At 53.3% G+C, this 14747-nt stretch overlaps 1 long non-coding RNA gene, 1 other non-coding gene and 1 pseudogene across 2 annotated transcripts in view; 1 reads left to right on the top strand and 2 right to left on the bottom strand.

The window, feature by feature from the left end:
* Window positions 1-2163: 2163 nt before the first annotated feature.
* Window positions 2164-6996, bottom strand: LOC138581767 (28S ribosomal RNA; annotated as a pseudogene).
* A 437-nt stretch (window positions 6997-7433) lies between these two features.
* LOC138581504 (5.8S ribosomal RNA) lies at window positions 7434-7586 on the bottom strand. Its single transcript, XR_011304590.1, has one exon. It is a non-coding gene; the product is annotated as a 5.8S ribosomal RNA (ribosomal RNA).
* A 3325-nt stretch (window positions 7587-10911) lies between these two features.
* Window positions 10912-14747, top strand: part of LOC138580313 (uncharacterized) — a 64509-nt gene continuing 60673 nt past the window's right edge. The window contains exon 1 of the long non-coding RNA XR_011304228.1: window positions 10912-11131. This is a non-coding gene — a long non-coding RNA (uncharacterized lncRNA). The remainder of the gene's footprint in view (window positions 11132-14747) is intronic.

The following is a 14747-nucleotide window of genomic DNA, read 5'->3' as shown; positions in this document are numbered from 1 at the left end:
CTCTAGAGCTGCACACACGAGGGGGCCCTCCCCGAGGGAAGCACACCCTAGACACGGTCCCAAGGCGGGTGGAAGCAAATTGCTTGAAACAGCCGAGGCTGGCCAAGCATTTCAACCCTAGACGGACCAAGTGCACCAAATCGATCCCATGAAGTGCTCGGAAGAGCACCCCCAGCAGGCCAGTCTCTGCTGGGGCATTGCGTGGGGCACGCCCCCCGGCCGGCCTGGGGGTTTCACCATGGAGCCCGAGTTGGGCAGCGAGAACCAAGAGGAGCGCAGACAGGTCCCTCTCACCAAGTCTATTGTAATCCAGAGGAAGGTGACTAAGTTTTGTCATCTGTGTACCCAGAGTGACAGAGTGGGACCTATCTGCAAAAGCGTTGTGCTCCTTATAGACCCAAATGGAGAAAAATTTCACGCCCATCGGGACTTCCAGAGCAGCCCCGCTGTCTGGTCCTTGGAGACATTCCTCTGGCCAATGACCAGATGGCCGGGCTCGGAGAGCGACCATATGGTGGGTCAATGCATTCCAATGGGCCTGGACGGGAAGGGCCTTTTGCCCCCCCGACCTGACAAAGGACAGGGGACCGGCAGGTGCCCAAAGGCATGGGCCAGCACAAACCGTTATCCTCGAGCTCTGGCCAGGCCACCTTAGAGTTTTTCTACCCCCCTCCACGTAAGAGGTTTTTGATCCACCTTGGAGCTTATCCCTCCGGGGAGGGACAGTCGACCCACATCTGAGACAGGTACTCAAGGCTGGGTGCTTGGGGGGACCAGCACCCCCCCAGCCATCTTGGAGCTTTAGGAGGGCCCCTTTAGAGCTTCTCCCTCCAGGGCTCCCCGCGACTGCCGCAAGGCTTGGGGACTCGACCCACACGTACAAGGCTGGCACCCAAGGCCAGTTGGGGCAGCAGCCCCGGCCAACCTGGACCTCTGGCCCAGGCTGCCTTAGAGCTTCTCCCGCCACATTAGAGATTTACCCTCCAGAGAGGGACAGGGCTCCCCACGATCACTACCGGGCTTGGGGACGGTCAACCCAGAATTGAGACAGGCGCCCAAGGCCAGGACATATCCCCTCTCCCCCCGCCCCACCCCTCGCCAGCCACCCTGGAGCTTTGGCAGGGCCCCTTTAGAGCTTTTCCCTATGGGGAGCGATGGGAACCCCACCAGGGCTCCCTGCGACTACCACTGGGTTCGGGGGCTTTCACCCTGGAGCTCTGGCTGGGCCCTCCTCAGAGCTCCTCCCACCACATTAGAGCCTTTTCCCTCCAGGACTAACCCACAAACACTGTGGAACTCAGGGCCGTCCACTACGAGCGCATTTACCCCCACACGGAGGAAAGGGACCCGCTCAGGGCGCCCCTTGACACACGCACCTTGTCTTGGACCCGACCACACGTGGTTGATACTTGCCCGACGACCGGGAGCAACCCACGAACGCCATTGAACTAAAGTCGGTAATTGCACCACGGCCGCCCTAGAGGCCGCTGGGTGGCACTTCCATGCCAACCGTAGACAAATGCAGGAGTCAGCCGCGGCAACCACAACTCGGGCCATCTGGGCCTACTCCCCGGGCCAGATGGCCCGGAAACCGTGCCTGCCCCCACCGTCCAAGGGCACAGGCTTAAGGTACCACCCCCTGTGCTCTGGGGTGGGTGCTTAAGCTGCTGCCTCTCTACCCCGCCCTGGGTTTAACACACCACCTCCGCGCACTCGGGCCGGGGAGGCACTTCCAAGCTGACTATTAAGCTTACAGAACCCGACAGGAGACAAATGCAGAAGTCAGCCGCAACTCGGGCCATCTGGTCCACCAGCCATAACTTGGGCCATCTGGGCCTACTACCAGGCCAGTTGGCCCAGTTGCCAGCCGGGCCTGCCCCGACCCCACCGTCCAGGGGCGCAGGCTTTAAGTACCACCCTGCGCTATAGGGTGGCTTGCACCCTCTCTTCCCCTGCCCTGTCCGGGGGCTTAAGGCACCACCTCGAAGGCCCGGGCCCAAGGCCATCTGGTCTGCCAGGCTGACCAGGAAGGGTGAGAAGAGTGCTCCCCGCCCAGCCTGCACACCCTTGCGAGTGCGCCCCTAGGGTGGGTGGTATTTTCCTGTGCACTCCACGGGCCCCAGGAGGAAGGATGGAGAATCTTGGCGGCAGTGCCGCCTTGCGACAAACGTTTGGCTCAGAGGATGACTTCCAATAGATCGCAGCGAGGTAGCTGTTCTGTTACTTACGAAACCCTGAACCAGAATCAGGTTGTCTACGAATGATTTAGCACCAGATTCCCCATGAACATTCAGTGTTCTACGGGTGAGAGAGGTGTGGCCCCCTTCTATCCACACTCATGTCCCGAGATGAGCAGCCCTACACACCGGCCCCGATGCCGGCTATCCTAAGCCAACCGATGCTCGACAGCGCTGCGGTATCACGGTCTGGGGGCGGGGCAGATTTCCGACTTAGAGGCATTCAGTCATAATCCCACAGATGGTAGCTTCACCCCATTGGCTCCTCAGTCAAGCATGCACGCCAAATGTCTGAACCTGCGGTTCCACTCGTGCTGAGCAGGATTACAATTGCAACAACACATAATCAGTAGGGTAAAACTAACCTGTCTCACAACGGTCTAAATCCACCTCACGTTCCTAATTAGTGGGTGAACAATCTGATGCTTGGTGAATTCTGTTTCACAATGATAGGAATAGTCGACATCAAGGGATCAAAAAGAGACGTCGCTATGAAGCCTTGGCCGCCACAAGCCAGTTATCCCCGTGGTAACTTTCCTGACACCTCCTGCTTGAAACCCAAAAAGTCAGCAGGATCGTGAAGCCCCGCTTTCACAGTCTGTATTCATACTGAAAAATCGAGATCAAGCTAGCTTTTGCCCTTCTGCTCCGCGGGAGGTTTCTGTCCTCCCTGTGTTCGCCTTAGGAGACCTGTGTTATCCTTTGACAGGTGTACCACCCCAGTCAAACTCCCCACCTGCCACTGTGCCCGGAGTGGGTCCTGCCGGGCAGGTGCCGGGCGCTTGGAGCCAGAAGCAAGAGCCCCACGGGGCTCGCCCCCGCCTCATCGGGTAAGTGGAAAAACAATAAGAGTAGTGGTATTTCACCAGCAGCCAGAGGGCCTCCCACTTATCTTACCTCTCATGTCTCTTCAGAGTGCCAGACTAGAGTCAAACTCAACCGGGTCTTCTTTCCCCGACAATTCTGCCAAGCTTGTTCCCTTGGCTGTGGTTTCGCTAGATAATAGGTAGGGACAGTGGGAATCTCATTCATCCATTCATGAACATCACTAATTAGATGACGAGGCATTTGGCTACCTTAAAGCTCATAGTTACCCCAGCCGTTTACCCACGCTTCATTGAATTTCTTCACTTTGACATTCAGAGCACTTGGCAGAAATCACATTGTGTCAACACCCTCCATGGGCCTTCACAATGCTTTGTTTTAATTAAACAGTCAGATTCCCCTGGTCCACACCAGTTTTTCAGGGCATGTTCTCAGGTCTGGACCTCTTTCCTGCGGGCACCCCTTTCTTTTGTTCCAAGGAAACTTGCACAATAATAGGCCGGTGCCTGCACACACCTTTCTATTCGTTTTGCCACGGTTCCCTGCCTGTGGGCTTGTGCTTCCCCCTCTCTTCCTGTGCACCTACTTCCTCCAAATAACAGCCTTTTGGGCCGCTAACCTGCCCTCTTTTATATAGGCACGGTATGAAGACCGTATTAGCAATCTTATGTTGATTGTTGAACATGATTGCACCCGATAAATGGTAATTTTTCCCATTTCCTTAATGTTCTCAGGTAATCCATGGTGAAATTAGCAGCCACATTGTGGACTCTTTACCAATCCGATATTTAGCATCTGGAGGCTTGCGAAATGTGTTCTAAGTAACACTCTTATGAGTGTTGACAATATACTAATATCATCGGTATAGAGATAAACTTTTATGTTGTCTTGCATTAGCTGTATTTGCACAACAGTGCTCTGTGTTTGTTTACAGTCCCTGACGAATTTCCTTGTACAAACCTTTGCACCTGTTACATTTTTGGAAAGAAACATGTTGGTATGAATTGTATGTAAGTGGATGTATGAGCAATGGCGAGTTTGAATGGAGTGTTAGATTAAGTTTACAAGCGCAATTTGCACAGCACATGACACTTACATTTACACCACTGACCCTTTTAGGCCATTGTGATTTAATACCTCGTCCTTTTGTTTTACTGTCTGTAACACCTCTTGCACAGTTCCTTACTGATTTGAGTAAGCATTATTGATTATTGTGTATTGCTATATTGTGTCAAATCATTTTATTGTGACAATTAGCAGCGTTCAAAACTTTTTATCTTTTATATGTTAATAAAATTGTAAAATTTTTGAAGTTTAACCGGTTGTGTGCTTCTGAATTTAATATAGCGATAGCACTACCCGGTATTGTTGGTTTCTGGTGTCATCTATGGATCTTTACTGTGAAAACAGTTTTCAATAGCCCACCTAACCTTAATGTTTATTGAAAAAGGTGCAGAACCTTAATGAGGGCTGGTTAGTAGTGGGCAGTGGCACTCCCTCAGCTTCCTTTTTGTGTGTAAAGACCGCACCAGTTCCAAGTCAGCTGCTCGGTGTCGGCCGAGGCAAAATGCCGGCTCTGAACACCCCGATGGGGAACGAGAGAGGCGAACACTGCAGCTGGTGTGATTCCCAGGAAGGGCCCGGCTCGCATCCAGAGGCAGAGCCGCCCTGCGGGTAGGGGGGGGGAATCGCCTCATCCAGCCATGGTGCGCACCCAGCCCTGCTTTGCGCTCCAGCCTGACCGACCCAGCCCTTAGAGCCAATCCTTATCCTGAAGTTACGGATCTAACTTGCCGACTTCCTGTACCTACATTGTTCTGACATGCCAGAGGTTGTCCGCCTTGGAGATATGGGTACAGCCTGGTGCGAGATTTACAACATCTCACCCAGATTTTCAAGGACCAGCGAGAGCTCACCGGACGCTGCCGGAACCGCGATGCTTTCCAAGGCTCGGGCCCCTTTCTCGGGCAAACCCATTACAGGGTGCCCTGCCCTTCACAAAGAAAAGTCTGTGCGGCTCCTGCTGGCTTCTCTGGGATCATTTGCGTTACCGCACTGGACGCCGCAAGGGCACCCGTCCCTGCCACTCTGGGTTTGGGGATCTGAATCCAACTCCCTGTCGATCGGCTGAGGGCAACGGAGGCCATAGCCCATCCCTTCCGAACGCCGCTCGCCCATCTCTTAAGACCGACTGACCCATGTTCAACTTCTGTTCACATGGAACCCTTCTCCACTTCATCCTTCAGAGTTCTCGTTTGAATATTTGCTACTACAACCAACATCTGCACCTGCGGCGGCTCCACCCGAGCCCTCGACCCGGGCTTCTGTGTGTACCGCAGCAGCCCTCCTACTCGCCTGACTTAGCCCCCGCGGCTCCCAGCGCTGCCTGGGTATGGGCCAGACGCTCCAGCGCCATCCATTTTCAGGGCTAGTTGATTCGGCAGGTGAGTTGTTACACACTCCTTAGCAGATTCCAACTTCCATGGCCACCATCCTGCTGTCTATATCAACCAACACCGTTTCTGGGGTCTGATGAGCATCTGCATCACGTGCCTTAACCCGAGGTGCTGTTCATCCCACTGAGCACTTTCATACAATACCCGGCTCCACGGCAGCGAGTCGGGCTTCATACCCATTTAAAGTTTGGGAGTAGGTTGAGATACTTTTGGCCCCAAGACCTCTAAACATTTGCTTTGCTAGATAAAACTGGGGTTTCCGTGTGCCAGCTATCCTGAGGGAAACTTCAGAGAGAACCAGCTACTATATTGTTCGATTAGTCTTTTGCCCCTATACCCAGGTCGGATGACAGATTTACACATCAGGACTGCTACAGACCTCCACAAGGCGAGTTCACCATCTTTCGGGTCCTATCACACACGCTCATACATCATCTCTCTGACAGAGCAGCCGAGACGGGTCGGTGGAGGGCCCACCGCGACAGGATGCCACTGCAAACGGCGAGCACCGGCCCGCAACATCATTACATCACAGGGTTTCATTCGGCCCTCTGACTCAGGCACATATTATACTACTTGGTCAGTGTTTCCAGACAGGTCGGGTGGTCAACTGACATCACCTCAGACCCCTGGCGCCCTTTGTGGGCCTCCCCGCCCAGCAGCACGACGTGGTTGGGGCGTATGGAGGGCAGTCCACCACAGTCACATCGGGATCCCCGTTTCCTGTCGCCACTCTAGCAACCCCCAAGAGGGGCCAGGACAGTTGCCGGATAAGGGCGCAGTGGCGGTCTATCTCCCTTAGGCCCGTGGACACAGTAAAACTGCTGTCAGGAGGCTGTAACACTCTCTGCTGGAGCAGAGAGCCACATGCCCTCTGGGGCCTACCCAGCCGGTCATGGTGCACCACTACAGAGGAAATGCGCCCTGCTGGGGCTGGAGGTGCCCGGGCCGCAGACCCGCAAGGCTCTCCACCGTTCCAGGTGACCAACCTGCCTGCCGTGTTAAATCCTGTGGGTGGACTGCACAGACCCCACCAGTTTACCGCTCAACCGTTTCACGCTCAACCATTTCACGCCCTCTTGAACTGTCTTCAAACTTCTTTTCAACTTTCCCTTACAGTACTTGTTGGCCACCAGTCTCGCGCCCGTATTTAGCCTTAGAAAGAGTTTACTGCACGCTTTGGGCTGCATTCCCAAGCAACCTGACTCCAAGAAGACCTGATCCCAGTGTGCAAGAGGCCGCTAACCGCCTAACACCATCCGCGTGGTGAGACTCGACCAGAAGGACTTGATCCCCCTAAACGATGCCGGGGAGTCTCTTCTGTACGCCACATTTCTCATGCCTGCTGCTGAATGGGGATTCGGCCCTGGGCTCTTCCCTTTTCACTGGCCGTTACTGAGAGAATCCTGGTTAGTTTCATTTCCTCTGCTTAGTAATATGCTTAAATTCAGCAGGTCAACACGTCTGATCTGAGGCCGTGGTCGGGAGCACAAAACTCAGGGCAGCTGGCCTCGGGCCCGTACGAGGGTTTGCCCCAGCCCTGTGCCTCTGGCGCAGGCAAGCGTGCTCTGCCCCAATCTGTGACCGAAGCCCACATGGTCACGACGTCCGCGCTCCATGGTCATCCTGCGCCGGCAGCCGTGGGACAACAAAGGCAGCGCCAGGCTTTTTTAAAGCCTGCTGCCGCCGCCGTCACCACATCCGGGGCACGTCAGCCACCTGGCCCTCCCGAAATCAGCTGAGGCTGGGAAACTGGGGAGGCCAGGACGCGTTGGCAATGAGCTTGCGTGCCAGATCCAAGGATCCAGCGACGGTGCTGATCGGGGGCTGACCTTAGGGGGATGAATAGAATGGGGTCCCTGCGACAGCCCCAGCCATGCCCCTGGGAGGGAACCCCGGGGCGATTGATGTCAAGCGACCCTCAGACAGGCGTAGCCCCGGGAAAAACCCAGGGCCACAAATGTTGCGTTTGACGTGTTGATCAATGTGTCCTGCAATTCACACTAATTCTCGCAGCTAGCTGCGTTCTTCATCTATGCACGAGTCGAGTGATCCACCGCCAAGAGTCACAGGCAACTTTTTTTTGTTCCAGACATCGGCCTGACCCTGCCGGTGCAGGAGAGGTTGGGGGAGGCAGCGCCGCCTGAGGCAGGACAGCCCAGCGCCCTGTCTAGCTCGGCCGAAACCATTGTGGTTTCAAAAAAAAAAAATAAAGAAAGAAAAAAATCCAGGTGCTCAGCCTGACCACCACCTGCAGCAGCACAGCGCTTCGCAGGGGGATGGAGGTAGGCCGGTGCGCCACCAGCCCAGCCTGCCCGATCCACTCATCATTCCCCGACCCCTTCTGCTTCCCTTTTGGGGGGGCTGGGAGACAGACAGCGAGGCAGCCAGAGACAGCACAGACAGGGGGTCAGGTGGGACTGCTAGAGTCTTCAAACCCCAGCCCAGCCGCATAGGGCCCAGCTCAAGGTACCTGGGCAAGAGGGAAGGTCACCCACTGTGCCAGTGGGCCTGGCCATCGCTCGCCCACAGATGTGGCCGGCTGGAACCTTGGCGCCCACCGTCAAGTAAGCCAGCTGCACCATGGCTCAGGGCTCATGCCTGGCCTGCTGGGCCCCTGTCTGCCTGGGGAGGCGCCCTTCGAAAGCAGTCAGGTTTCCCTCAGCTCCCGGTTGCCCCCACTCGGGGCTTCCCTGCTGACCGGGGTGTGCCCACCAATGCCGACCCGTTGGCAGGTCAGAGAGAGGAGTGCGCGCCCCCGGGCAGCACAGAGGAGGGCTCAGTGAGGAGAGGGGGCTGTGCAGGGCTGTGCAGGGCTCCCTTTCTGGTGCGTGGTTGGGGACATCCCTAGCAGGTTAACCCAACCCTGCCATGCATCCCCGGCCATCTGCTGGGTTGCGGACCCATCGCTGATGGAAGGGAATGACCACTCCCTGGTGCCTGGTTGACCACGCGCACCGGACCGCTCTGCGAGAGGGGCCCCAGGCTGTGGGTGTGTACGTCTGGGATGCAACCGAGGTTGGGCCCACGGCTCTCTCTCCCGCTGCTACCCTGTTAATGATCCTTCATGCCTCCACCCACAAGCAAATACCATTCACACTCAAATGTCCCATTTCTCCTTCCAGATTCAAATGCCACCACCCTCCTGACCTACATGCCACCATCCCTCCATCTGAACCCACACAGACACCAACATCCGTCCCTCCATACCTACACCAAGAAGCTCCACCCCTCAGAGCCACACCCATATGCTTCACCTCTACCTCCAGACTCACACTCAGATGGCGCCATTCGCCCTCTCTCTATACCCAAACACGATTACCCCATCCCTTCGACACACACATGCTCCCACTACTCCAATAAACCAACATCCTTCTCTCCAGACAAACATACCCCATCCCTCCATTCACACCCAGATGCCTCCTTCCTTCCCACCAGAGTGCTCCTGCCCTGACCCACATGCTCCACCACTCCCTGACATGCCCCATCATATGCCCTGTCCCTCCATTCCAGATAAACAATGCCCCCTTCGATCCAGACATCAAGATGCCCAATCCCTTCCTCAAGACCCATACCATGATGGCCCATGCTCCCTCCACACAGAAAGATGCCCATATCTGTCCTCCGACCAATGAGCCCCAATCCCTCCCTGCAGACCCACACCAATATGTCCCATCCCTCCCTCCAGATGCACACTTATGTGTCCTATGCCTCCCTTCATACCCATAGCAATGTCCCCATTCCTCCCTCCAGACCCACACCCATGTGCACCATCCCTTCCTCTCAGACCCACACCAATATGCCCCATCCCTCCCTCTCAGAACCACACCAAGATGCCCCATCCCTCCCTCTAGACCAATACCACAATGCCCCATGCTCCCTCCACATAGCAAGATGCCCCTTCCCCTTGCATCAGATGCCCATGTGCCGATCCTGAATCACATACAGATAGCCCCAGCCAACCCCCTCTAAAATCACCCCATCCTAGTATGCCCCCATCCGCCCGGACCCACACCAATGTGCCCCATCCGCTCCTTCCAGACCCACACCAATATGCAGCCATCCCCCCAGACCAATGTCCCTGTCCCTCCCATCAAACCCACACCAATGTGTCCCCCCCACCTCCCTCCAGAGCGACACCAAGATGCCCCGTCCCACTTCCCAACCCACACCTAGATGACCTATGCTACCCTCCAGACCCACTGTGCCCCATCTCTCCCTCCAGAAACACACCCATGTGAACCATCCCTCCACCCAGATCCACACCAATATGCCCCACCACCTCCCTCCAGAGCCACACCAATGTGCCCTCACCACCTCCCTCCAGAGCCACACCAAGATGCCCCATCCAACTTCCCAACCCACACCTACATGGCCCATGCCACCCTCCAGACCCACTGTGCCCCATCTCTCCCTCCAGAAACAAGCCCATGTGCACCATCCCTCCGCCCAGGTCCACACCAATGTGCCCCCACTACCTCCCTCCAGAGCCACACCAAGATGCCCCGTCCAACTTCCCAACCCACACCTAAATGACCCATGCTACCCTCCAGACCCACTGTGCCCCATCACTCCCTCGAGAAATGCACCCATGTGCACCATCCCTCCGCCCAGGTCCACACCAATGTGCCCTCTCCATCTCCCTCCAGAGCCACACCAATGTGCCCCCACCACCTCCCTCTAGAACCACACCAAGATGCCCCGCCCCACTTCCCAACCCTAGTTCAATACCATAATGCCCGATCCTCCCTCCAAATAGCAAGATGCCCCTTCCCCTTGTAACAGACGCCTGTGTGCCATTCCCGAATCACACGCAGATAGCCCCAGCCAACCCCCTCTAAAACCACCCATCCTAATAATCACACCCTGATGAAACATTAAATCACTCTATTAGCCCCCTTCGATCACTTAAACACCATCATACACTGTCTCTCTGTTCCTTTTCTTAGCCCTCCATACTTTCATGTTGAAAAACTGAGCATGATTTTTAGAGTAAATGTAATTTCCCGCTCCCCTATCGAAATCGGGTGTCTTGTAGGAACGTTCACGGTATCCGGAAGAAAATGCCAATTGTATTTACAGCCAGACAAGAGCACACGGGTTGCTGCTGTTCCTGCAACCTGGCAGCCAGAGCCTTGCCGCTCAGGACGCTCCAGGGTTTCGTAGAAACGTTCCACAGTCCCAATGAAAATGCCGACCCCAAACGCTGCGAGCCAAAGGCTGGCAGGGTCCCGTTGCACTTGCACCGGCAGCAAGAGCGCTCAGAATGCCGCTCAGCCCCGGCCCCGGCCCGCTCACTGAACGTGTTCTGGAAGCGCTTCACTGCTCTGGAAATCACACGGATGACATCAGAAGTCACGCGAAGAAGAGGGGGCGGGCCGTTGCTATGGGCCTTTTCTCGGATGGGAACTAGTCGCTACCTTTGTAGCAGGGAGAGGTGAGCTGAACGCCTGGAAGTCAGAGCATGTACGTTGGGGGCTGCGGTGGTACCTGGAGATGACACGGAGGCCAAGCAAGATTTGTGGAACAAGAGCCCCTTGGTGGTGTGTAGGAAACAGCTGGAGTGCTAGGAAAGATTGGTGCAATAGCCCACCCCCCATCATGTTTGAATAGGTGAGAACCCTCCCATGAGCCTAGGCTCTGACCTCTCATTTAGTTTCGCTGCCGCTGGTCCTTGCACCTGTGGAGTACCACCTCTTTAACCGACTCTGTCATATGGGCACTTCGAGAGAAAGTAGCAGAGTTTGGGTACAATGCTGCGATTAATTTTACATTCCCTCCACCTTAAGCTACCGTCTTGCCGTGCTTTTCGTTTGATAACATTTTATCTACCATATTTGCAAAACCCCCTCTTTGCTTGGAGTGTTATTTTGGTTTTTTGTTGTTGTTGCTCAGACCGTTAAAAAAAAGTGCAATCGATCTGATCGTTTGGTAATAGGGCTTCCACTGAAAGCCTTTGTTGAATGCCGCCCCCCTCTTCTGTGCCCTAAGTAGGTCTGTTTTCTAGGTCTTTTTTCTTCCCATAACCTGTTAAAGGTACTTGGCAGGCTGCCAATGGTTTCGCATTTGCGCTAAGTGAAGTACCGTTCAGACGTAGGGCAAAAATGGACATGTTTATTAGGTGATTAGGTGCTGAGATCCCTGCAGTCTCAAACACCCTATGCAGATGCTTTTCCTCAATGGTTCAATGCACACTCCATGGGGGCCAGAGAGTCAAAACACTGGCACTGCAGCGCCTCACTCCTCAGGTTGCCGGTTGGCCATTTAACAGTATATAGTCTCGATGGGTTATAGTGGTCAAACTCACCCGATTGAAGTCAAAGATGGCTCAGTCTTCCTGAGCCCGTCACCGGGACAAACTAACACGGAACACAGCTGTGCTCCGCGCTTTCAGGTCATTTGTATGCCTTGTGCTGACGCTGCCACCAGGGTCCCCTAAAAGGAAAGACTCTGCAGCTCCTTGCCAAACAAAAGGGAATCCACATGAAATGGGTTTTTACAGAGTAAAAGCTGTTTCATGTAAAAGTGGATCATGGTTAGATGTTGGGAGCACAGCTCTCAGTGCATTCGATTTAGGGCATAAGCTCTATATTTTTAATTCCTATAAATGTGGAAGAATACTATTTGTAGCTTATTGTAAACTTCAAAAAATAAATATGGATAAATAGATGGAAATGTAGAAAAAATAAATGCGATAAAACAAACCTTCATTCTAATTTACTTTCTGCCCTGTCTGATAAGGGGCCTTGGACAAAGTTTGCAATTGTAATGTGTTTATGTTTGTGCCATTTGGCCCATTACATTTCAGTGTTTTTTATCAAAGGAATTTTAGTTTGGAGTATCTTGAATTCATTTTCCTTATTCTCTCTAGGCATGTATCTGGGTACACTGAAGTCTTGTTGGCAAAATGTTTTTTAAAAAAAAAAAATGGGTGGTTGAGTGTATGGGGAGGCATTAATAACTGCTACCCTCTGCCGCGTTTGCCCCGGCGGAGTGGCGGAGGATAGCTGTGTTGGAAGCAAATGTGGCAGTGTCCAGCCGGTGATGTATTGCAGTGACCGCTAACAGCAAGCTGGCGTTTGAGAGTCGCTTTACAAAGAGATTCAGCCTTCCAGAGTGAGTGCCGAGGACGGGGTGAATTTAGAGCATCTGATGGGGGAGACCAGGATGGTAGATTGGATTTGGTTCAGTGACGTGACGTAGTGGCGCGGGCGGGACATTGCTAATCAAATACGTAACTTAAAACGGACTAGCTGTTTGTGTTGCCTGGCGGGGCAGCCCAGTTCGATGCAGCAGATGTCGCTTATTGTAGGACTACTTTTGCCAATTCCTCATTATGGCAGGGCTATGTCCCTTCAGAATTGAAAGGCTCAATTGTATCTCCTTTAGGTACAAAAAAAACCTACTCTTGATTCCAGCAATTTGCAAACGTATTGCCCCGTAGCGGGTCTCGCGTGGCCAGGTGAAATCTTTCCTGGTGATACTAGACTTATCAGCGGCATTTGGCATCGTGGATCATAGCATTTTATCATTGGTGGTGTTTCGGGGCACCCCCTAAAAGGGGTTTTATTCATTTTTCTCTAAACGTTGTCAACCAGTGAAACTGTTCTTATGTGACACCTTACCTCAGAAATGCCGTGTTCCGCAAGGCTCCTCGCGCTTTGCATGCAGCCACTAATGAACATACTGAGGAAATATGATGTTTGGTTTCAATCCTATGCTGATGAGACATCCAGTTTTCCTAAAATTGGGTAATTTCGAGAACTCCTTCCATAGAGCAGGCAAATGTTTGGCAGAAGTGGGACTGTGGCTGTCTCAAACCTGACTGCAACTAAACCCGAGCAAGACTAAAGTGGCTCTGTTTGGACCGATCGTCATACAGATGAGTCCAAATGTCCCTCCCGCCCCCCCCCCTTGTTGTATGGGTTCAAACCTAAATAATGCTCCCAAGATTAAGAACGTGATGCACCTGGCAAGCTAATATTGGCTGTGAAAGCCAAGTGGCGGCCTGAAGTCTACTTTGCCCTACAGTTTATTCCACAAATGGAGCATGCCACCATAGTGGGGACGTTTATTAATTCCCTACTCAATTACAGAAACGGCTTGTTAGCTGGTCCCACAACTGAACAGGCTCCAGTGCCCAAAACGCTGTCCAATTAATTTTAACTTCTAAATCGAACCCTATGTTGGATCTTTGTTCTCCTCTTCATTGGGCCCTGTCAAAGGAACAAATTGGTTTCAAGATTGTTTGGTCTTTAGATGCCTACTTAATCTTGCTCCTACTTAGCTCGTGGAGAAGCTGACTTGGTACCAACCTAAACGAATACTGCGCTCCCCGAACTACGTATCCCAGGGGAGGCAGTTTATGGACCCGGGTTATGGAATACTTTGCCTTGGGAGTTAAGAAACGTGACTGAGCTAAGGAACACTGAGCTAAGGGTTCCGAAAATCCCTAAATCCATTTGTTTAAATGAATCGCAGATATAGATCTGCTGGTAAGACTCCTCCAGCCCCCAATGTAAGCTTCTCGGTGGAATACAGAGTTTAGGAACCTCTGCGCCCAGATGCAGTGCTCTGATAGTTTTGCACGTTATAAGCATTTCACATCAAATTAAAATGGGGGCTGGGGGGAGCGGGGCTATGGGCAGGAGTGGAGCAAGGAAGGTGTGTGTGTGTACATGCAAAATGGTGATAGTTTTTGAGTGAACTGAGCCAGGAATGACCAGCGGGTACTCGTGCTGGATTACTATCCACGGGGTGGGGCACAGATACACAATGCAATTGACTAAGTTATGCAATGACTTGGGAGCCAAGTTGGGCAAATTATGCAGTGACATGGGTGGAGGGAGGGCTGGGCAGTGTCCAACATCAAAGGGTTAGACTTAGTATGTGAACTGTTGCATATGGCTTTGCTGAATATATATATAGCACAGGTGAAAAGGGGGCAGCTGTGTTGCGTAAGCTTACTTTGATGAGCAGTGGCTAAATTGCAATCTAGTGGTGGTATAGAGATGGCCAACGGACCAGTCCGAGAATAGGTTGCTCTTGGCCCTTTATTGGATCGGGTAAGAACTTTCTGGGCTGGGGGAGGGCGCAGTGGGGTGGTACAAGGGATAAAGGTGGCACAACATGGTTTAAGGCCTTTTAAAAACTTGTTTTCCCCCAATTCAAACATAGGACTTAACTATAGTCCCTGTTGTAAGACACTGGATCTCATTTGCCAGAGTTT

This window comes from Ambystoma mexicanum, chromosome 3p (assembly GCF_040938575.1).
Source record: "Ambystoma mexicanum isolate Mex_15411 chromosome 3p, UKY_AmexF1_1, whole genome shotgun sequence".
NCBI lineage: Eukaryota > Metazoa > Chordata > Amphibia > Caudata > Ambystomatidae > Ambystoma > Ambystoma mexicanum.
The sequence above is the reverse complement of the archived record's forward strand: the minus strand, read 5'-3'. Positions and strand labels throughout refer to the sequence as shown.